General features: G+C 38.2%; 1 protein-coding gene across 3 annotated transcripts in view; it reads left to right on the top strand.

Moving 5' to 3' along the window:
- The first annotated feature begins 19,192 nt into the window (after window positions 1-19,192).
- LOC126868885 (putative transcription factor capicua) overlaps window positions 19,193-24,330 on the top strand; it is a 44,057-nt gene continuing 38,919 nt past the window's right edge. For all 3 annotated transcript variants that reach the window (XM_050624836.1, XM_050624835.1, XM_050624834.1), the window contains exon 1: window positions 19,193-19,341. The gene's annotated coding sequence lies outside the window, so the exon portion shown is untranslated. The remainder of the gene's footprint in view (window positions 19,342-24,330) is intronic.

The raw sequence follows: 24,330 nt of genomic DNA, 5'->3' as shown, positions 1-24,330 counted from the left end.
CATAGTATTTATTACCTTATCGGTAAATTAGATTATTAGCGTAAACATATTACGAACCAATTCGTACAACCATTGTGTATCGGAGATTATAAAAGGCACGTTACTGCAGTAACAGCATCGTGCTCGAACGTTTCCGTAGAACAGTGAATAACCTCCTCGTTCTCACGTACGGACACTTAAGAAGCATGGTTATCCTACTCCCTCTCCTTTTACTTCCAGTTTCAAGAAAAGCGTTACACGCGGACATTCGCCGCTCTTTTCTTTCTCTGTCTTTGTTCTTCGAGTAACATCAAAGTATGTACTTGTACTACGATTCCTACATCTCCGCGCTACCGCGTGTTCTCGGCAACGAGGGTTTCGTAGTTCCACTCACCTCCTCCTTTCCCTCCTTTATCTCCACACCACGATTTTCGTTACCCACCGCCATCACCATCTTTTCCACCTTCTCGACCGCAACAGCGCTTTCATGCATCCCTTTTCGTTCCCACATGCAGTGGACGACAAGGTGTTAGTCATCTCAAGGACGTTTGCTGTAATTGGGATAGGTCGGATAGATATGGTGGGAGCGGGGGTGGGGAGGTTGATGAAAAGAGACGGGACGAGGTTAAAGAGAGGGAGGTACGTTGAGAGTAGAAAAGTGGGGGGAAACGAAAGTAGCAAGAGCGAGAGGGATACACGGTTAGAGAGAACTAGCGGCGATGCGTGCGTTTCTGTAAATGGCGCCTGGCTGAGCGTCGCGCGTCACAGTGTCCTCTCTTTCTCTTTCTTGTGGCGCAGCCGTGAGCAGTGAGCACTAGTGAGCAGGGCTCGCGCGCGTCGTCGTAGCACGGTAGTGCGTAGTGCATCAGTCCTGGACCGGAGGTTGTACCGTGAGATACGCGAAAATCTGATGCGAGTGAACGGTTACCGGTGACATCTTTTTTTTCGTGGTTTGTCATGGCGTGTTGTGTCGCATTTATCGTAAGTGAACGTCGATGCTAGTGGTACTCAGCGTTGAATTGGCATGCATGCAACATGGAAGAAGGTGCGTTAGTGCTACGATAGTGGTTTCCAAGCCAGGAGAGTTCCGCGACAGCAACGCCGCCTGTACACGGAACGAAGAGTATATCGGCTGTTATCGCCTCCTACTTCTCTCCTCTTCTTCCTCCCCTTCATCCTTGTCCTTACTATCAACACGCAGCCGCCTCTTCGCCTTTGTTCGGACTCGTGCGAGCTCGTTGCCACGGGCACTACGGAGGCCGCCTCGCAGGTAAAGACCGATTCAGGGCCGATACTGTCACAAGATACTAGCGCGCGCGCGCGCATATACACAGGCACGCGCGCGCGCAAACACGCACATAACAAACAGAAAGATAGATCGAAAGGAAAAGAGAGTGCTCGTCACCGTTGATGCACCGTTCGTGTTTCATCATTCTCGGTGGGAATACCAGACAAAAAAAAAAAAATAAAGATTGTGAGGTTAGGAATGGAGTCTGTTTGCAGTCACCGACGTAGGTGAAAATGTAATTAAGTTCCGTTCCACTCGGCTGACGTGAAACCGTGCGCCAGCGTAAGTCTTTCGATATACATATGTACCTGTGCGTAATACATTCGAGTGAAATGCGAAATATTTAGTAGTATCCGCACAATGTGAAACTATGTAGAAATATACCAAAGATAGGCGGAGATGAAAAAAGGTAGATAACCAGTCAGTTTATTTTATATACACCTTCCTACGTACATATTACCAGATTATCGATCATAGTTTGGTCAGTATCGATCCTGTTTCGGAGCTATAGGATATGTAATATACGTAATATCAACGATCAAATGATATTAAAAATTAAGCAGAAAAATTATTTATAACACGTATAATAGCCAATTTTTCGAAACAAAGGTTCATTTACGTTTCTTGCATAGCATTTATTTAGATGCATAGAAATGTTATCAGATCGGGTTATTTTAAGATGTAGAAAAGATATCATAAAATCATTACTAGAGTTGAGTGGTTTTACGTACTTTCAAAAGCGCAGTCGGTATTATAGCTGGCAATGAAAAGATCGTGCGTTTTCTTAGCATCTCAAGTTCATAGATTCGTCTATGGTGCAAATTCTATCGTGCGAACCTGTGGAAACCTGTTCTCCGTCGCGAGTTATTTCGATCACAGCGATCCACAGTTTCATTTCTGCCTTGAGTGCGAAAATGCGCATGCGTTGCGACACGGCTGTTTTGCTATTCTCACCGAATAATTTACAGCACGTGAGCTCCACGGGATCGAAGGCGTTCGTGACACGAGCGATATGTATATGAATCAAAGATACGTATGCTTATCTGAACGCGATGCTTAGGCGTGATCCGACGATACGTAGTAAGTGCAACGTGAATAGCGAGCGCAGCGACCGAGCTCGGCGATCGCTTGTGAAAGTTACCATCGATCGGACCACAAATTCATTCCGTACATTATTATTCAACATATCACCCTTACATGCTACTATTAATTAGATTATCTGTTATCATCAAGCTGTATATTCTGATATGTACCTATGATGATATGGTGTAGTTTTTCGCATCATCTGTAATTGCGTTCGGAATCGAGAAGTTACAATTTACAATAAATCGAGGTAAGGCAAGTGTCGGCACAGTTCTTGGGCATGATATTTATGTATGAGCGGTACTCGATTAGAGATACTTTTGATAGGAAACGAGATGGAACGTCGTTTGCGGATTTCTCTCCTACATATAACGAAAATAAAAGATGTTCAGTTTTTTTGTATCATACACAACTATATTGTGAACTCATTAGAAACGAATAGATAAGATTTTTCCATTGAAAGTGAGCCTAAACGCGATTTCATTTGGTTCATTTTTTATTCAAATTTCGCATAACACCGTAAAACGAAGCATGCTACCGAGTTATACGATAAATATGTCGTATGTATATAGTCCGAACGAGATTGTATTTAGACCCGTTTTAATTGGAAAAACTCGATCTATCTGTTAATATTTTCACGAGTGTAGAATAATAAAATAAACAATTTTTTATTTCCGTTATGCGCTGTTCGCACTTATCTTTCTGAATGCATAGCCAATCGCCAACGGTGGGGACTTGGTCTGGTGAAACGTGGTGGGGATACTACTGTTACAATGATCCGGGGTGAAAAACGTTACAATGATCTGCAGACCACTATACTTTCGCGTATTATGGTAAATGTTAATGCTTTTTTGCATTGATCTCGGCGTTATCATTAGTGTTATCGTCATTTGACAGCGTTAGCAGCCATTAAATCGATTGTTACATGCTATATTAACAGATATGTTACGATTACATTCGACTCGCGTTGCAAACAATTTATTTTTACACTATGCAAGGTTCGATGAAACGATAGCTATAATAGATACTTGTGCAAAGCAAAGAATCGGTACTTCAACGTATGTAAACTCTCATCTTTTCTCGGTAAACACGATGATAGCTATATGTGGTGGTTTCTTACAGTATCACATCGGTTGTAACTATTATAACTGGCTTAGTTCCATAATGGCTTCACCATGCGTCCGTCTATTACCTTTCGGCATCACTTACAGTCAGCGCCATTCTGCAAGTTGTATTCTTTGTTCCGAACGATAATAATTCCCCGTGCATTTCTTCAAACAGCAAACTTTTCCAATGCGTATTAATTAAGAAGGTTAGGTTTCATTAGCCGCTCAATGGCAAGTATAACCCACCTTTACTATTCATCGTATTACACACGTTTGTCGTTATATGAAATATGATTTCGTAAAAAGCTCATGCAAGTGTATGAGATGGTGATTCTCAAGTAAACAAAAGAACTTTCGCTGCTCAGGTCACTGATGCAGTGCAACGATGAACTAAGCGATTCAACTTGTATGCACGGCTGACTAATAACGTTGCGTGGCAAAAAATATGTTTAATATTTTTATAAAGTCAGTCTCTTCGATAAGATGTTCCGCTAGAGCCATTGCATTATGCGCATAACCATTCTCGTATAATTTGAAATAGCAGGTTGCTCCTTTCCATCGTTGTTTCTTCGTTCAAACGATGAAACAAGTGTATTCGGAAGATTCTTTCTCTCTCTCTCTCTCTCCCTCTCTCTCCCCTGTCTCTTCTTTCCTATAACGAAGGTGGCACGTTTATGATTCACCGATACAGTTCATTATTATTCAACGCGTTTCATCGTCTTTGATATGTTAATCTTTTTCATAGATTTTGTTTTACAAATTATAGAACGTATTAAAAGAATCAAAGAGAAAACAAAAATTGCATTTCAGTATCCGTAGAATACTTTGCTCGATATAGAAATTTCTCGTATAGTCCGAGCCGAATGGTTGTTGCTATGTGCAGTTTCTTGCTCTTTCCTGTGTACGAGACCGCTCGTTAGTTCTTTTTAAACCTCCTACATATTTCAGATAATCGCACTTTGGCTGCTTTCTTCGTCTTTTTTATCTTTGTCACGATTAAATTCACACAGCAAAGGGGAATCAAATCTCAGGAGTCGGTTTCGCGTTAAAGTACGCCCTCTTACCACGCGATTATCGAATTTTCTTATAAATAGCCTACTACAAACGAAACACACAGGTTATTAATATTACCATTCGTACGGTTGAGTGCGAGAGAAAAGGTAGGAATGGGGAAGACAACAGAGTGTTGGCGGTGCCGGCGGCAGGTAACAGTGCATGCCAAATGATCGAGGAATTCAACTGTCGTTTCCATGTATGTTCTATCACCATTGCCAATCAATGAGACATTGGGCAGGTCGCCATCGATTATGAAACAATTCCGAAATTCGACGGTTCGTTACGCTCGTTTCGTTTTACCGCCGGCGAAAATATTAACCATTACCACTTACGTGGCACAGGCTTCACTTCCGGTCGCGCTGTATTTTATTATGGTGGACGCAGATACACATTGAGCGGAACGCCACGCAAACTCGAACTGTTTTAGCAGTGGATAAGGTTGCGTTACCCTTTTAATTCGGGATCGGTAAATCCGATCCTGGTCAGATCTGTCGCTAACCACATCCGCCGCCGCTGTTGCCGCCACCACCGTCGTCGTCGACTCGACGCTTTACGAGAGTCACTGAGAAGCACATCGAGATGCCCGCGCATGCAACTCGTCATCGTCATTGTCGTCGTCGTCGTCGTCGTCGACTATACGTTCGTGACCCTACCTATCGTATACGTATTACTGTATATGCTAGTCACAGGTGTGTATATATATACGCACACACCTATATGTATGTATATATGTATATGTGTATGTAATCGCGAGACTGCAACCTACTACTCTTTTAATAGACGACGGAATAGGTCTATAGACACACGCTAGACGTCGTCCACGGTCAATGCTTGGCACATGGCGACACCGGGACTGAACGTTGAATGAAATATTTTCGAGAGCGTATCCGGTTGCGTTCGCAGGCACCCGTCGATCGGCTGACTTCGATGACAGTTTTAGCGTTACCAAACTGATCGGGAGATTGAACTTTTGATGCAACGCATGCATTTTCTATTTTTATACTCTTTTATCTTTTTTTCAAATTTCTAATACCTCCAACTTGTATGTAATGAATTTCGGTATCTACTTGGAATGTTATGTAACGCTAATTTTTATCGCGAATTTTTTTAATTAAATGCAATATATATGTATAGCGAATATTTTAAGAATTAATTAAAAACTGCAAGTCGGTATCTCTATTTATTAGATTAGGCTAGTTTATTTCAATGTATAGGAATATAATATTATATTGGATTAGAATAATTATTAAGTATATGCGATATATTATCATTATTGCGATTGTTATTTTTAGGGCACATATCTCGCTTGTTGTCGAGCATGTTATATACTTTTATAGTATTGATAAACTGATACTTATATGCATACATACACATACGATGTTAATTATATAGTATCATCGAGCCTTAATGTCAAACGGTTCACATTTCTCGGTTGAGATATGAATTTTTATTATACTCGATATTCTATTATAATTTTATATTTTTATACATTTTTCGAGTGTTACAAGACTTCATAAAAATAGAAGGCATTACATTTAGCGATTTATAAGTATCGATGATTTTCTTATCAAGCCTTTCTCACGCCTTTTCACTGATGGGTCTAGAATCACCGTTATAGCATAGCATGTTTGATATATTTTTCGTAAAAGGAAAGAAAAATTGCTGACCGAATGTCGTGTCTTTTATCGCGTACAACATGATCTTTCTTGCGTGCAATTTTTTAATAATATATAATTGAAATAAATCCAAAAATTCTATCATCGTATCCAGATAAAATAAACGATTTGTTTTACCGGCAATCGTATCTAATCGAAGAAATGGGACAATTTATGCTCGTACGTGAGCGATATTAACACCTACAACGGTAGATTGTTATCCTCCGGCGTACTTTTCGAGTCTTTATCGTCGTATTTAAACATATTTTGTTAATTGTCTTCTATACAAAATAAGATCGAAACAATAAACGACCGAGTAACGCTAAGCGTTAGATTTGAAAGTCGACAAATGTGTCTTTCTAACCAGCAAGAATCGAAACTTTGTATATAAATTAATCAAATGGTGGATTGAAACATCCTTCAGACAGAAAAAGAAGATACGAAAGCCGTTTCCATCGATGTCGGGAAATCGGAAATCTAAAAGTTCTTGGCAACAGGACATAAATAAATTAAGATACCAAATCGAAAAATTGTAACATTTTTGCTCTGGTCTTTTCCCCTCTGATTAGATTTAGAATTTTCAACGAATCCTCTTAAAAGATGAAATGCAAAAGTAAAAAACGAACAGAAGAATAAAGAAAATAGTCTAGAAGCGCGGAGAACAAAGACTTCTTTTTCTAGAACGACTAGCGTCAGTCTGGGCGTTCTTCGATCATGAGGCTCAATTGAGGTGCGTCGCCTGTATACTCTAGTGGGTGATCAAACAAATTACATTATGTGGAATTGCAAGCTCAAAAGCCCGCCTATTAACCACCGTCTGTGGGCTGCAGCGGTATACGTGTGTAGTATGCATACGCGTGACGCAAATATATAGAGACTTTCGATTGATTCTGCGTGTAATAATAGCACAACAGGGCGGTGCTGCCGTGCAGTCTGCTAGCTCGCAACTGATTATGAGGTGCACAAGGCAAAAGATGACTCTGCCAATTATCCTCATCGATCGTCTTCTTCAAATGAAATTTCGATTTCGTCGCAATTTCACGTTTCGGTCGCGGGCCTTATTTGTTGCGCGACAAACATATCGATAGAGGAAGAAAAGGAAACGTCTCTGATCCGTGTCATTATTAACGCTTTTAGATACATTTCACTTGATACAATGTGCGCTTGATTAGGGTTTGAAACGTGCGTCCGAAAATCATCGTTATTCAACGCGAGGTCCGTCCTTTTTCCATTCGAATTCGACTGCGTCGAAGCGAATCGCAAGTTTAGTTTTGCATCATCGACGATATTGGTGGAAAAAAATATCCGGTTGAACGCGCAAACACTCGTACGTTGTTGATTCCGTTCGTTATTTCCTGGACTATCGTACGTTATAATTTGCCAATTAATAATATTAGCGAACGAGCGACGATCGAGGACGAGTGGCAGATCAATTTTTCTAAAATACTATCAGCTTTAGAAGAATGGCATATTTACGGTAGATTCGTTGACACTCGATTTCGAAGGCGGTTTATATCGTAGTCGATGGTTTTCTTCTAGTTTTATAAAAGTGGAATTTGTTAGAGTTGATAATTTGCGACTTGTAAACTTTCGCTAATTGCAGATACTGGGTCGTGTAAGGAAATTTGGAATATCGAAGAATTGAAGTATTTTAATGATGTCGGATTGCCGCGCATTGATTAATGTAATTGAAACAGACTTTGGAGAAATTGTCTGGTGGCCGGCCGGAAAAACACCATTGTATTTAATAGGCCTGTCGGTACCACGTTGTATAAACTGATGGTGAAACCGATTCGATTTTCGGAAGATTAAAGGAATTATTTATTGCAGGCGTATGAGTATTTATACCGCTGAAAAAAATGATTTCCCTCGCGCAAATGTGAAAGTTCAAGCGATTCTAAGACTGAATGAATCGTAGCCAGTTTATTGTTAGCACGAGATCGATAAAGAATAATCTACATATCGGACACTCGTGGTTTTTCTTCGATAATTTGCGATACGATAAAGAGCGAGGGCACCTATTAAACTGATACGCCGGTAAATATCGTGAATCGTAACAGCGTACTCAATGCCGTTTTATCTAAGACTTGAGCATTTTCCGTGTTATGTCATTGAGCCACGAGGTACTATGAGACAACAGCCGGAACAATTATCTTGTTGCAATCGTGACTAACGATTCATCCAACTAAACGGAACACGATCGTTCTTGATTAATTTCATAATTTTTATTTCGCTCGCAGAATATATATTTGAACAGAACGCAATTGAATAGGGCAACAGGCTGATAGTTCCAAAAATATGTGTCTATAATATAATTAGCCTAGTAAAAATAATTACAAGTGCGGAAAGTTACGGTGAAAAGACCAATGACATGATCAATGTTATAATAAACGATATTTTGAAAATATTCGAGAAGATGGCGAGAAATACGTATTTAATTTGAAACAAGAAAGAGTTTTGTTAACGTAGAAGCGTATCGAATTGGAAGATGTGACTTGTCATGTTTCTTCTTGATCTTGCGTGATCTTAGTATATCCTGTATTTTGACTTTTTTTTTTTATTACTCATTGCACGAGGTAAAGCAGTAACCGTTTTGACAACAAAAACGATACAGATACATTTTCAAAAGATTTCTTTTTTAGTAACTTTATTAGTATGTACATATACAGGGTGGTTGGTAACTGGTGGTACAAGCGGAAAGGGGGTGATTCTAGGCGAAAAAAGAAGTCGAAAATATAGAATAACAATTTTTCGCTTGAGGCTTTGTTTTCGAGAAAATCGACTTTGAATTTGCGTGCGGTACGTTATAACGGATCTCATTGTAGATCGTTGTCTCGATGGAAAAATTAAAAAAAAAAAGAAACAAAGCCTCGAACGAAAAATTTTTATTCTATATTTTCGACTTCTTTTTTCGCCTAGAATCACCCCCTTTCCGCTTGTACCACCAATTACCAACGACCCTGTATATATACTTAGATATTTTTCAATACAACTACCACCCTTATTTGAACACTTATCGTAACGCGAGTCGAGTCTTTGTATACTTTTCGACATATGTATATACACTTGCGTGGCGAGTTCATATAACCATCGTTTCACAGCGTCCTTTACTTTGAAACTTTAAATCATCGTCGCGAGTGAAATGTTATCCACGGAAAAACTCAATTTTTCGAAGAAATGGTAATCTGACTCGTCTGATGCCTACGCATTTTTTAAGGCTCTCTGTGATGAAAGAACAGAACATTTACGATCAGGCACAGTTTCTTTAACCGCATTGAATCTCTGTATCCATCGTTTTACGAATGATTCAATCGCAATCTACCGTAAACTCGACGGTGAGTTCCTTCTCGAGGAAAGTTTTCAACATTAAAAGATCGTTAACCATAGAAAGGAGACTAAAAAGGAAACATCCAGCAGACCTCACAAAGGATATATCTTAACAAACACGAGGATGGTACCCCATTGGGGGTAGCCACCCACGTGATAATCAAACAGATAAAAAATTCTACCAAATGTCCAAATTGGACAAATTGTGAATGTGAAATTTTAAATAAAAAAAAAAAAAAATAAAAAAGATCGTAAAAGTGCGACAGGCCGTACTCGCTCATCCACAGGATTTTCGATTTACAACGCAACTTCAAATGCTACTTATATGAAAGTACGACAATATTGATTATTTAAAGACGAAATTCAAGCATATCCCATCGCTTCATACGGCTTCTATACGTAAACGACTATTACTTCCTCGACGACCTTCGTACCTTACATTCCAAAATACTTTACCTCGCACAACACCGTTACGAAACCAGTTAAATCTGCACGCAGTTTATCAATCAAGATACAGAAATGCACATGGTTAAAGAGACCTTTCTCCGAATTATCGAGCTATCGCCTAATTCGACTACGCAGCGACGCGACAATTCTTTTCCTCTTATTTCTGGTAATGTCAGCACGACTCACTGTTACATTCGGTTACACCATTAAATACTCGTACTTCGCGTTAGTACTCGTTTAGAATTCCACTGACGCGGATAAAAAAATGCTTTACATTCCTTCCGTCAACTATAGCACGCGTAATAGTATCGGTTCTGCTATTACTACTATTACTCGCGATTACGCATCGACTCGACGTCGTTCAGGCATTTATTTGTAGATTTTCATTCAACGAGTACTGCTAAGCGCTAACTGTAACTTATCGACGTCCTTCCTCTACTCGTTTCCCACTCTACTCGTCTTTGCTTGCTCGCAAACGACAACCAGTTATCGATTACCTATTACAACCAATGAAGATGAAAAAACGACATTATGCCGTATCGTTACCGTGGCTCGTCTCTTCTGCTCTCCCTCCAATCGGATTTATTACGTAATCCGTGTCTCTTCTTGGCTTAGGTGATTCTGCGATCGCGGTCATCGAGCAGAGAGCTACCTGATGCCAGTTATAGCTTATTTTAAATATGTATCATTGTTCGATAGCTATTCGATCGATATTTTGCAAATTTCGAAGGATACCGATCCTCCTTCTCCTTTCTAAATGTGTCCGCGTAAGGCGGTAGATAGACTCGCGTCTTCTGCACATGGAAAATATCCATCTTTTTAATTAGCTTGGTGCAGGTTTCTTCAAGCCACAGTTTACGCATAGTTTGTAACGGTTTTGCTCGTTCTGCATTCAACGTCGATTTGTACATCGATAAGCAATATCAATGAAAAATCACACAATAACATTGTTCAAGTATTGGTATATATTAGTACGTAGTGAGAGAGCTAGAAGCGATGACGCCTGTGTAATGTTTCGTTAAATCGGATAAGCGAATAATTCAATCGGCAAGAGTTCAATCAACATCGGAACTATCAAAACCTTCAAAATAATAATTTATTAACTTTCCTGTTTTTCTTCCTTTTTTTTTTTTGTTTATAGTTAAAGTACACGGATACCTGCGGCAAAATCAATCGGTCATTAACCAACATTTCGTCCTAATAAGTGGATTTGTATGTTTTTGTCTATCGTTGATGTCGGTTCTATGACCGTCGACGATTTGTCGCTTCTTTGGTAGTCGAGTAAATAAATGTACGTCATATGCATGATCAATAGTCAATGGACGTATTGGCATCGTCGGCAATGATTACTCATTCGCAAATATGAACTATCATTACTAATAGACCGATTCTAATAATGAAATCTTCAAATCTTGAGAACGTATATTTTTTCTATTCTCTAATCTATTTAATCGATTACGATTATCATATTATTTTCCTTATCGAAGTATTCGATATCTAAATAAATTTGCTTCTGTCTTATGCGATTTGTTTTAGTCGAAGTAAAAACTAAGATAAGAACTACTTTAATAGAAAACTCGAGCTTTAACTCTGTCACTTGTATTAATATCGCATTCACGTGCTGCATCTTACGATTCTCTGAAATTTGTCAATCATTATGAAAACGACCGATTGTTAACCGTTACTTTTTCTTTCTCTTATTCCTCTCGCGCAATGCTTACACCTACCGTATACGTGGTAACGATAACGCGCTAGCGTATGAGGCCAGATAAGAGAGACAGCGAAATGTGCGTATTTTTATATTACAATATTCGAATAAAGGCAATAATCCGTCAGAGTTTCTGAAAGAAGAAGTATTCAAGCAGCGAATTTAATAAATCCGAAATGAACGTAGCTTGTTGGAAATGCGTAACCTCAGACTCGCATCGTAGTAGCAAGCGGCAAACCTACGTTCTTGACGTGTATCTATAAGTAGTACTCTGCTGTATCAACGAGACAAAGATTCTTTCGGTTCTAATGGTTCCTTTAACTATTCTTTGTTGGAATTCTGCGAAACAAGATGCATTCTGGAACATTTTGCTGCTGCATTTTTGCCAACAGGATAAAGTACTTCTTCTTTGATCATCAGCCCTATGAAACCAACCATGCATGTAGAAACATACTTACGTGGACCAGTTGTGTGGCAGTAGAATGAATGTCTAGCGGTGTACACGTGACCAGAGATCAGCCAATAGGTTGAGGCCCATTCAACATCGCTTTGACTGCAGTATCGTATCTACTCCGCACACACACATTGTATATATTTCGAACTTAAAGATAAATTCGATAGTCGATTACGTATTTTCATTGAATTTTTCGCCTGAAATTCATACAATTCTGTCCTCTGCGGCCATCGATTTTACACCGTTTCCCATTCCCTCGTTCTCTCTTTATCGATTCATACGTTCGTCACCTAGCCACCAAGAAATCTTCTGTTCGCATATCACCCTACCCTATTCCGAGCGGATTTCATTCATTCCAGTGGAAATATACCATTGCAAGGATAAGCCAATTGTATCATCGGATTTTTTCCCGTGAAGACACACGTGAGATAGATAGAAGATATCTGGACAGTTTTATCGTATAACTTAGCAACAAAGTAGCTTTACTATCGCGTCTTCATTTTCGATGGAAAGTAATTCAGCAAATTATTATGCCGATTATTACGTGGAGAATGTGAAATTTCAATGTTTAAATTATCGAATATGTACAATTCTGCTTTTAACGTAAAACTTTCTTTCAAGCTAATTAACAATGCTAACTTATTTTGCTTAATAATAATAAGTAATAGTTATAGATATATACATACAGGTAGAACGCGTGATATTCGAAAGCAAGCTTTTCAAATCTATTTCCTCCTATCTAATGGCCAGAGCCTTAATATACAAATTTTAAAAATTATCGTAAACTATCGATCGCCGATACGTCGAACGAAATTGTTCTATCATATTTTACATATAACGACAAAAGAACGCACGCGCTTGTTAACCTTTCTCTGTAATATTTTACTTATTTATAACCATTTTATAAATATCGATATAGTAGACGTGGAGTAGGCGATATCAGATATGCAACTTTCTTGTTCATCAATCAAGAAGTATTCTTTATCTTTATAGCATCGATGTTAATTAAAGTACTTCTCAACCGTTTTCAAAAAACTAGGAAATTTGCGGAAAAGGAAATATAAATCTAGAAGCTATACAGCTGTATCTAATATTTCTTTTTCTGTTACGATATTATTCTTGCCTATGTCAATTTTATTTCATAATAATAGATTTGACGTATCATAGTGACTTTACCGGGTGCGAGCATCTTTATTTTCCTACAAATTTTCTTAGCTGTCGATCAACTTTGCCACAGTTTTTCATCTTTTGGAGTTGCAACTCCACTCTGGTTTTACTGAACAGAGAAACTTTGACAATTTGACACTTTAAGAAATAAATACTTCTGTAGGGAAATAACAGAGAGAGAGAGAGATAGGAGGATGTAAGAAGGAGGGAAAAGGAGCTACCTATTTCCCTACACTTTAATATACGATTAAAACAGGAAAGATGACACGTGTTTTGTGCCTAACATCGGACTCCGAAGTTCCCTGTATCGTTACTTCCTGTTCTGACGCATGTCGAATTTCTAAGAAACCTTTTTCGTGTCTCGCGTGGAGTTAGTACACAGAGGCTATCCACGTGAAGTCCCATAACGAGGTTACGCCATTCATCGACAGCGCACGAAAGTCTATGAAGGGAAATGCAGAAGGGGAGTCGAGTCACTACAAGGTACTCCCGCAGTACCTCATTGATCAAGTCTTTACCGGGGTCGTGTTCTACCTCTAACAGAGAATTCAAGTGGAATTTGTAGAACTGTTTTTTAAACGACCTTCGAATAGTAGGTATTTAATTCTTTGCGGTTTGATACCACGACAATAAATCGACGAGATAACCGAACGACCGTAGTCTTATAGTCCTTTTTCTTCGTATTACGCTAAACACATGGTACGCTGTGAGTTTCATTTTTCTCTATATTTTCTATTTTATTTCGTATCTTGCGTTTTCTTCTCAATTTTACTCCGCTTTTGGGGCAGGAGACAGAATCAAGACCAAAAAACGTAAAAAGTTTGGACTGGGAAAGAAATTCTGTATATATATTACATATAATTATATGGTAAATTACTATTCATTAAACGTTATTGTCTCGTTTTAACCGTAATGTTCTTCGTAAAAGAATATTTTATTATATTCATCAAGGCATTGAATTGTAGTTTTATATTTAAGATAACCGAGAAAACTGTTGGTAATCCGAAACGATTTAGGGAAAGCGTTTTCGACTCTTGTCAGGAAGAAACTCGGAAACAGAGAAAATGCTTTTACGCCAATGAGATGCACGCACGGTAGTAGGTATATAGCGCTGTCTCTCTCTCTCTCTCTCTTTCACTCAGTCGCTCACTCACTCACTCGCTTACTCACTCAGTCACTCGCTCGCTCACTCACTCGCTCACTCACTCGCTCACTCACTCACTCACTCGCTTACTCACTCGCTGTGTACGCGCACTCTGCACGCATATACCGAATCTCTCTTTCTGTCTTTCCGTTTCTTACGCCGTACTTACACACTTGTGTATGAATTGCGCTCAGGGCTGTAGCAAAGGATCAGCTAGTTTGAAAATTTCACCGTCCAAACGTCGTATATTAAAAATAATCAGTTAATAGTTGCTACGCTTCGGTTGGTTTCGCGGAAAAACACAAATTACTTACGAATTTATTCGCATGTCCTCGCACATGATACGAAGAAAGTGTGTTATTGACTCGAGGTAACTTATAGTGGATTCGATAGAATAAAAAATCTCCAATTGTTTAAAGCTTAGCGTAGTATCGTTTAACGGTTATTATCATTCCTCGTGTAATGTAATACATACTAGTATAAATACCGTACCTAGTATAAGAACACATGCATATATATATTCGTCTGTCCGTGATGCTACTTGTGTACATAGTAAATATATATGCATATGCAAGTTGTGTGACGCATGAGCCTTCTACAAACGCTTACGCACGGGATACGAGAGGCTACTGTTACGCCAGATGTCTACTATGTCTACGAGCCACGAGGCATGCGTAGATTTTAATTTATGATCATGACACTTGACAAAAAGCAAGTGTTCCGCTTGGAGATTTAAAAAAAGGATATATTTTTGACGACTAACAGTTTTAGAACAAAAAATAATTTTTCCGTTAGTCGGGAAAAAATGTTACTTCTCTTCTAAAAATATTAATTATAATACCATACGATCTGGTAATTATTTACACATCCATATGACTAAGTTTCTAAAAATATGCTTCATTCGCTTATCACTGCACCGTCATATTTTATCGCTGTGTTATTGTACTTGTACTATCAAGCAATCTGTTCGTAGTATTACTTGCTTTACAGTTTTCACACCAAAATAAGAAAATACAATCAATTATGATAATCTTTGTGTGTGATAATTTTTGATATATCGAATCTCTATATATGATATCACATAGAATTTTAATGGAAAAGCAGAAATGAAGGCAGGTAATAATAGACGATAATGCAATGAGCGATACGCACAGTGTACAATATCTCGCTACTGATCATTCTGATTCGTTGTATTATTCGAAGGCTTTGAACGATGAATAATGATGTTGACTTAGAAGTTGCTACGTCTAGGCAAGCAGATGATCGTCTCTCACAAACAGTTTGAGTATTTTGAGCAAATATTTGTGGTTTACGAATAGTTTACAAATGCAGCTAAGAGGATATAATTATCGCACGTTTGTGACCATTTTGATAGGAACAGAATAAGTAGACAGCGATGGACCAAATAGATGTAAATGCTGTATTAAAAAAGTTATTTTGTTACTCGACTTGTTGTTAGTTGTTGAAAGTCGTTAAACGTATTTCTTTCGATCCCGCGCGATCGAAGATATTCGACTCCTTTCAAAGGATTGGAATTCTTCGTTTTTATAAACTAACATTGTTAAAAATACATCAAATATTTTAATAGCATTTATGATGTTCAGCTGTAGAACATAAACATAAAGATTGAGAATCTTCATTGATAATTTTATCGTGCTTTTATAAATAACATTTGTTTATTCAAATTATTACGAACCTAATAACCATTAGTTAACACCTATTAATTAAAGACAAAAGATTTGACGAATGTTTGCGTTAGAGTAGTATTTAATAACTTTTACGTTCAAATATTTTGAACTCTTAACTGGTATTTAACTGATATCTGTAAATCACAAACGAGCACAGTTTCATTCTGGCTTGTATTTTGTTGTTTACGCAACAAAAGCTATCGACAATCTCGTTAAAAATATCTAAATATATAAAAATATCAAAGAATTGAAATGCAATTCGTAATCGACCGAGAATTAAATAACTAAATACGTGATTAACAATATGAAACATAAATGATCAGATGCTACAAAAGCTATGCTATAATTATTCGCTGATATATGTATATAACTAGCTGATAGTATGCATGTGTTAGCTACTTTTTACGTATTTATACGATACGTCGTTTTATTCCTTTTTTTTTTAAATATAAAATACTCTCTTTTTTTCTTGCACATATCGTACACGTGTACTTCAAACTTTATCAAACTATCGATCATTATTTAATACCGATGAATTAGTATGCGCTGCTTGGTCGTTAAAGGGTGGGTCAAAATCATGGAGGGCACCAAGAATAGAATTTTTTATCTCTTTATTAGAGAAGTCCGGGTAGTATATTTATTTTCCATCCAAGAAATTTACGGTAATTATATATCGAGCATTTGTTTAGAAACTTTTTATATATACATATATATATATAAATGTATCGTAATTATTTGAATCGCATTACCTTAATTCGTAATTACCATTATTTGCTTATTATTTTTTTATATTATTTGCTCATTAGCTTCTGGTTTTGTTGGGTCGAGTGTCTTCGTTAAATCTTTCGGATAAAGATATAAAAGGTAAGAGAGAGAAAAAAAGCTTCCGTGGCCATTTATGGCTGAAAGTGTTTGTCGTATATTTAGAGGAGTACGTGAAAATGGTGGTTACAGAAGTAAAACGTTAAGGTGATGACCAGAAAGCGAAACGAAACGAAATCTTACCGACGTTGCATTAAAGTAAATTCGAAAACATAATGCACCGTTCTTTAAAACAAACGAACAGACACATGGAGAAATTCCTTGAAACGAAGCAAGAGGCAATAGGAACGTGAACCTACGGGTCCGCGGGGAGCGTGACGACGGTCCTGTGGCTACAGACCGTCGCGTCGGCGGTGTAGCGCGCTCGCTGGTGTGCGTAGGTGTGTGCTCCGGGTTAGAGGCTCCTACACGTACACGAGGCTGGTGTGTGCCTCTGTGAGAGACCGTTTCGTACAGCAGGCTCGCGTTGGTGTGCGAGCAAGCCAGTCAGAATCCGTGAAGTAGCGGATTCCAAGTGTGTGAGTGAAGTAGCGGCTGTCAGTGAATGTGCGCGCGCGCCGTTCTGGCTCGTTCGAACGGTTCGGTGGTGTGTACGCGACCATGCGCGTGTATACGTCTATACGCGGTCGACGAGATATGAAGTAAAGGCGGTGTGGTGGAGAACGAGGAGAAGAAGGTAGTAGTAGCAGTGGTAGCGGTAACGGTGGCGGTGGTGGTAATAGTAGTAATGGTAGTAGTATAGTAATTGAGTGTGTGCGTGATGCCTGGTTGGTTATATGGCTCGACAAGTCGCAGGCAGTTCAGTTGAGCAACCGAGCCTGAGCCCATACGTGTGCATGTGATGAAAAAGAGCGAGGCAAAAAGAAAGAGAGAGGGATCGCGTGTATGTAATTCGAGTGAAAAAGAAAGAGAAAATCGAGGACGAAACACGTATACTTGACGGGGAAGATGTCAATAATTCGGTGGTACTGTGATTCGCGTTTCTTCAAACTATGGTAAATAAGAATATATCATAGAGCATGCATCGATGACGACGTCATGACCGTGTCGTGGTTTTGTAGTCACCATCTCCTCTCGGTTGGTCGTTCGGTCTACTGTGACGGATTTCCGTGATGCGAGTGCACGCGTATTCACTCGAAAGAGCCAACGACGAAAATTACAGCAACGGCAAGGGCGGTAGAAGCCCGGCACGTAGCGACGCGGCGCGCCGATGCTTCCCGGGAATTCGAGTCGATCCTTACGTTGATCGTCGATACTCACGGCACATACCTAGGTGACACGGTGGAGTGGCAGTCTCGAGACCACGACGATGACGACGACGGCGACGCACGGCGACGGCGACGATGGCATTCATAGCCCTGGTGTATATACGTGTGTTGCTACGCGCGCGTGTGTAAAGTCGCTCCGCGAGAATATTTTTTTGTGTGCGTGCTATTCGTTTGCTCGCTCGCGCCCGCTTGTGAGCTTCCTTCTGGGAACATAGTTGCGTACGGAATATATATATATGTGTGTGTGTGTGCGTGTGAGTGCGCGCGCGCGCTCGCTCCACTGTATATACATACACGTGCGCGGACCTCTTGCATTGTGTGTCAGTGACTCTCCATGCTCTTGGTGGAAGTAAGTGAGGTAGTTCCATCGCTGTCACGAGCATCCACTACCTGCCCTAGGAGTCTTACTATACGATGCCTATATCGTCTCTCGTCTATTTATACGACGACCATACACGACTCGTAGTTGCCTCTTCTCCCTCACCTTTTCTCAATCACTCCTTTAATCCTCTCTCTCTCTCTCTCTCTCTAATAAACACATACACACACTCTCTTTCTCTCTCTTTAACTCTCTTCCCCTTTCTTCCGTTTCTCTCTTGCTCTCTATTTCTCTCTCTCTTCCTTTTTTCTGCTTTTTCTCATAGTTTCTCTGTCTCTTGCTTGCATTCACTCTGCTGCCCCACCAGGTTTCCTCTTTCGTATCGGCTCCCTTTCTCCCACCTCTCTCCCCACGTCTTTCTCTTCTTCTGCCTCTCCTCTCCCCTCGGTTCGTGACGACATCCGCGAACGAGCAAGCGACTCGGCTCGAGTCGCCTCGAGTCGAGCCGAGAGAGCCGCGCGCCGAAGTCCGCCGTACACCCTCGTACTTACGTACACGCGGAATGTGCCGCCAGGAATTCTCTCTCACAATGGATTTATTGTGTTAGTGAGTAATAGCGGCGTGTGCGCGATAGTGTATCGTGTGAGACGACCAGAAGACGCTGACCAGGACGACAACGACGAAGACGACGATTACGAATTACGATTCCGACTACTACGACTACTACGACGCCTACGACGACTTCAACGACGACGACCAAGAGGACGACGAACAGAAAGAACGTGCGCGTCCGGCTTAACTCACGAGTCAAGATGGAGCTAGTAGACGTGGTACGTGAATTTCGCGAATTCAGTGCGATTTTTACTAAGAATCGTGCGCCTAGTGTACACCATATAAAACCCGATCTCACCATCTCTCCTCGTGTTTCTTACGTATTATTCGTGCTTTGTTCTTCTCTTACCAGTTTGCCTGTTTTGTGTCTCTAGTTCGACACGCGACTTTTATATTTTCGTGTATCACAACAGATTTTGCGGATCTCTTATTTTCGCTGGGGCTCGATTCGTGTCCTAGGCTCTGTGCTTCCATAACCTTTCGCGATCCGTTACGCGTACAAGGTTCTCCATAAATTTGATCAGTCGCTTTGTATATATATAAATATACATATATACGTCACATACATATGTACATGCACACGACTTTCTGTTACTTTATTATGTTCACTCGCTTTTCCCTCAAAGTGTTCGTGCTATTGTTGAATGCATTTCCAGAAACCAGACAATAGTTACGAATAGTGTTCGAACGTAATATGTATATCGGATTTGCGCGGTATGATTGATCATGCTGCGGCGGAATTAGCTGAATGGAAAGTAATTTTCTCGATTTGGAATAATAATTAAGGAAAAGTGCATTAAATGAAACCAGCAGCAGAGGATTATCAGTTCGCTGTAATTCTTAACGGTGTCTAGTAAGTGTCATACAATTTTATCCATTTCCAATTTATATCTACGAGACAAGATGTAACTGTTAGAATCGTGTGACATGCTATATATATGAATTTGTCAACGGTGAAATGTTATTCCAGTTCACCATAGAGATTCACTGTAGTACGTCGAATTTTGTACAGTGCATCTTTCCCGTGTAACCTCTATCCCACTTTACACATCATCAAAGTCTTTTGTCTGTCAATTTCTATATTAGTGTCTTCTTTAATGTTCGTCAAAAATAACGTTTATCGATACTCTATGGCCGAAATGAAGAACCATTGCCATAGAATGGTTCATACAATGGTATACAGATTGGAAAAATGCACTGATGCTTTTTCTTCTTCTCACGACGAATCAAGAAGCTTAATTCCTATCTTTTTCACTAGCACGTAATTTCTCTATTTAATTTATTCTTATGAACTTTTCTGTTTACAACGTTATCTGTAAATATTATTTATCGTTCGTTACTACAACGAACCGAAGATCGAGTTAACTGATATCTTTGGCAAATACCGCGTCGAGGCTGTTACAAAAGCACTTTTTCCACTTAACGTAAATAATTTTGACCGGTTAACTTAGCTAGCTTCGCGCTTTCGAGAAATATTAGTCCCGCGGTCGATTTCGTTTTTCAATGTTGTAATTACTCGTGTTTCGTTTAAGTGAAATAACATGTCAGAGGCGTTAGCTAGAGTTACGCTGTTCGGTTATGCATTTATATCTTGAATAGAGTTGTTGGAATTAGACGTTAATTGGCTGGCTCCGCGTATCGTAAGCGTTAAAAGGAAAGTGTATTACGATAGACTGGCCGCGTTCGTTAACGATACTGTCCCGATATTTGCTCGAGCTACTACATACGCTAGCGACAAACATACGTACGTTTCCGAGCACTAGGATTATCTCTTTCTATATACACTTTTTAATAGCCAATGAATTAAGATAATAGTATACTATCATTTTTAAGTATTATATCATTGTATCTAACCACTCTATTGCAAACACCTATAACAGACAAATTTGAAAAAAAACTGGCTTAAGTGTAATTTTTAAAATGATTCCCCGAAACCGTCGATGGCAAATATCCCGATGAAATGTCTCAACGACAATACGAGAAAAATGACAACTACCGGCAATCTTTGTCAAATATATCTTGGAATGTATCGCTGTACCAGTATCGAAAGGATTATTTAACGCTAACAGCTCGAGAATTTGGATTACCTAAAACTTGACTAATCATCATTTTAATTGCATATGACTTATAGAATTATAAAGAAACGACGATTTTACACATAAGTATTAATACATAATTAATGTATTCTTTTTTATATATATGTTCTAGCGTATTTTGTGCAAATGAAAATTCATATAAATTTATATAATAATGTTTTAAGGAGTATACGTATAGCTACGAACATCAAAGTCCCTAAAAAAGGAAGATCATCTATCTAGAAAGTATGAAGAATTAGTAATATCGTTGAATCAGCCTAACAATGCAACTTTTATGATAAAACATTATTCTATTGTCATTTTACATTTATTTCACTCCTATGTTATTTATATCGTAACAAAAAAAAAAAAAAAAAAAAAAAAAAAAAAAAAAAAAAAAAAAAATTCTTCACTCTTCGCTTAAAAAGTAAAAAGATACTAGAGAATGCTAGCATACGCAAATCTTTCGTCGATAATGTTTGTTTTATCGAATAACGAGGCGACGCTCAATTTTTAAAGAAATCCGTTAGAGATGATGTTACTCTATCGCTAGATCGTTGATGCTATTCTATCCGTTCTAATTCGAAGGATACTTGTATTTGTCGTTCGAAAGTTCAAAGTTGATTTGTATAATCGCTGATAAGATTACAACAATACACACGTGTACCGGGTTTATTCTTCCGTAACATTCTTCAGAAATTCAACGCGGTTTTTGCGAATGCTCGGAAACTCTTAGTCGTTTCGATTCTTCTCTTTTCTTTTCTTTCTTTCTTTTTTCTTTTTTTTTCATACACTTACGTGCGGCTTTCCACGATATATGCATTATTTGTGAAAGTTCGTGACACAGTTATTTTCTACTTTGTAATAACAGATCGTAATCGCGTTGCGACATTTTTACGAATCAATTGACTTTTACGACAGTGAACGATTGATTTTGATTGGATTTTAATATGATTACACTGTTTTTCTTGTTTCTACATAAGTATTTACGCGTCTCGGGTTTATCATCTGTTTGAGTTCGATAGTCACGGATTGGAACGAGACTATTAAACGTGCGTATTGCATACTTTTGTTATATCTCTTTGCAAATGTTAAAATAGAAACAAGCGAAGCATAGTTTTGCTCTTCATACGAGTACAACAGTTGCGAAACATTGCAATTAAGGAACTTATCCTACTTGGTTTTTTTTTTTTGAATATTTAGAGACTGACAGATTGTATAAATCAAATGAGGAAAGTAAAGCAGGAGGATCCTAGAAAATATAAATGTAATTAAAAAGGACCTATGTAAATAGAAATTTATGATACGGTTAAATGCAAATTTACAAACCTTTATTATTATAATCATAATACCGTTACTATGTTATTTTTTAACGTAATAACGTTGACAAAAAATTGAATTATTTGTAACGTACTCCAATCGCGATTAGCAATAAAGAGGCATCTTTTGATTTTACTGGATTTTACGCGGAATAAGATATAAATGTGAAACAAAAGTAAATTTCGAATACTGGACACGAAAAAGGGAAACTCTTTTACTATTCGATAATCGTATTTGTTTACGCAGATAAAGAAGCATTTCGATAGATATTAACATTAACTTTACTAGGTCCGGTCAAATGACCAATTCCAAAATTTAATATAAAATTGTACATTCGTTGTTATTTCTCTTGTTCATCTATTTGTAAATTCTTATATTAAAAAAATCGAGAAATTGATTAGGTCAGATAATATAAGAATTCGCACAAAGTTAGACGAACAAGAGAAATAACAATGAACGTACAATTTTAAATTAATTTTTGAAACCTAGTAAGATTAGTGTTAAAATCAATAAATTCGTCCATTTCGCGCTTAGCTTGTTTCATCGCCAACCGTCGACATTCGATATTCGATTATCGTAAACAATAGCAACAGGCGCGAAAATGTTGGACGAAAGGATTCACGAGAAACTTGTACACTTCGTATTATTGCGAAAGAAAAAGATACGTAAAAAATATGCCTCGCGACGTATGTTGCGGGAAAAATCGGTATCTCCGTTGCGTAGGTCACGATAACACTGTGGCTAATGTGTTAATGATTTTTCAAGCCAACTGTCGATATACACATTTATATTTCTTACGTTATCTAAATTTTTTCTTGCCACGGCATCTATGTAAAACATCTGCTTCTCCAACTTCGTATTTTGATAGATCATTTACATGGTTGCGTCGTGTTGTATCGCGTCGAACTGCCGCATTCTTCTAGCTATAGTCGGAATGCAAAAGTTCGTGATTATTTTTGCAAATAATATCAGTCGAAAGGAGAGGACGTTCTACGTTCGTGGTATAGGAGGAGGAGAGTCCTTATCGGTCTCAGAGTTATCGTTCGATGATAAATGCACGAAATATCTGTTATTCCTTCCGGGTTGTAAATCCTAAATATCTGTAATCAATTATTCAATTAGTCTGAATAATCATGGTACTTATATAATGGCAGAGATTAATAATTAATAAGATCAAAGATCGTTATAACTTGCGTTTCACCAGTGCGTTCTGTTAATACGACGCTCATCGTTCGTCGTTACACCAGCCGCTAAACAAAAATTCGTGAAATTAATCCGGGAACACGGAATTTCTTGATTTTTAATAAAATACAAAATCCTCTCTCTTTCTCTCTCTTTCAACCTATTATTTCCTGTGATTCGTTAATTCTTCCCATTCAATTCCGAAAAATTATTATCGTTATTTTTCTTCTATGAACGAAACTTTATGTTCGAACAATTTTTTAGCTAAGATTTTGCTTTAATCTATGAAATTAATCCAAGTATCAGCAAATATATAGTACCAACATCGATATAAATACAGAATGACATCTCGCCAAATATGTATCTACGAAATAGGAATAATTTTTCAGACTTTTAATGTAGATAACTTATATCATATATAATATGTGTGTGTATGTGTATGTGTTTGTATATATCTTTAATATTTACATTACTGGAAAAAATCAACGTTAGATATTTGATGTGACGAACAAAGCATTTCAGTAGAATTCGACTCTTCCCAAACTTCTTAGCCATAAATATAGCAATCATCGATTTCTTCTTAATAAAATTATCTATACGCTTGTTTCGAATTCATTTCTTTATTATTTT

Source organism: Bombus huntii, chromosome 8 (assembly GCF_024542735.1).
Source record: "Bombus huntii isolate Logan2020A chromosome 8, iyBomHunt1.1, whole genome shotgun sequence".
Taxonomy (NCBI): Eukaryota; Metazoa; Arthropoda; class Insecta; order Hymenoptera; family Apidae; genus Bombus; species Bombus huntii.
This window is presented reverse-complemented; position numbering and strand designations above follow the sequence as displayed.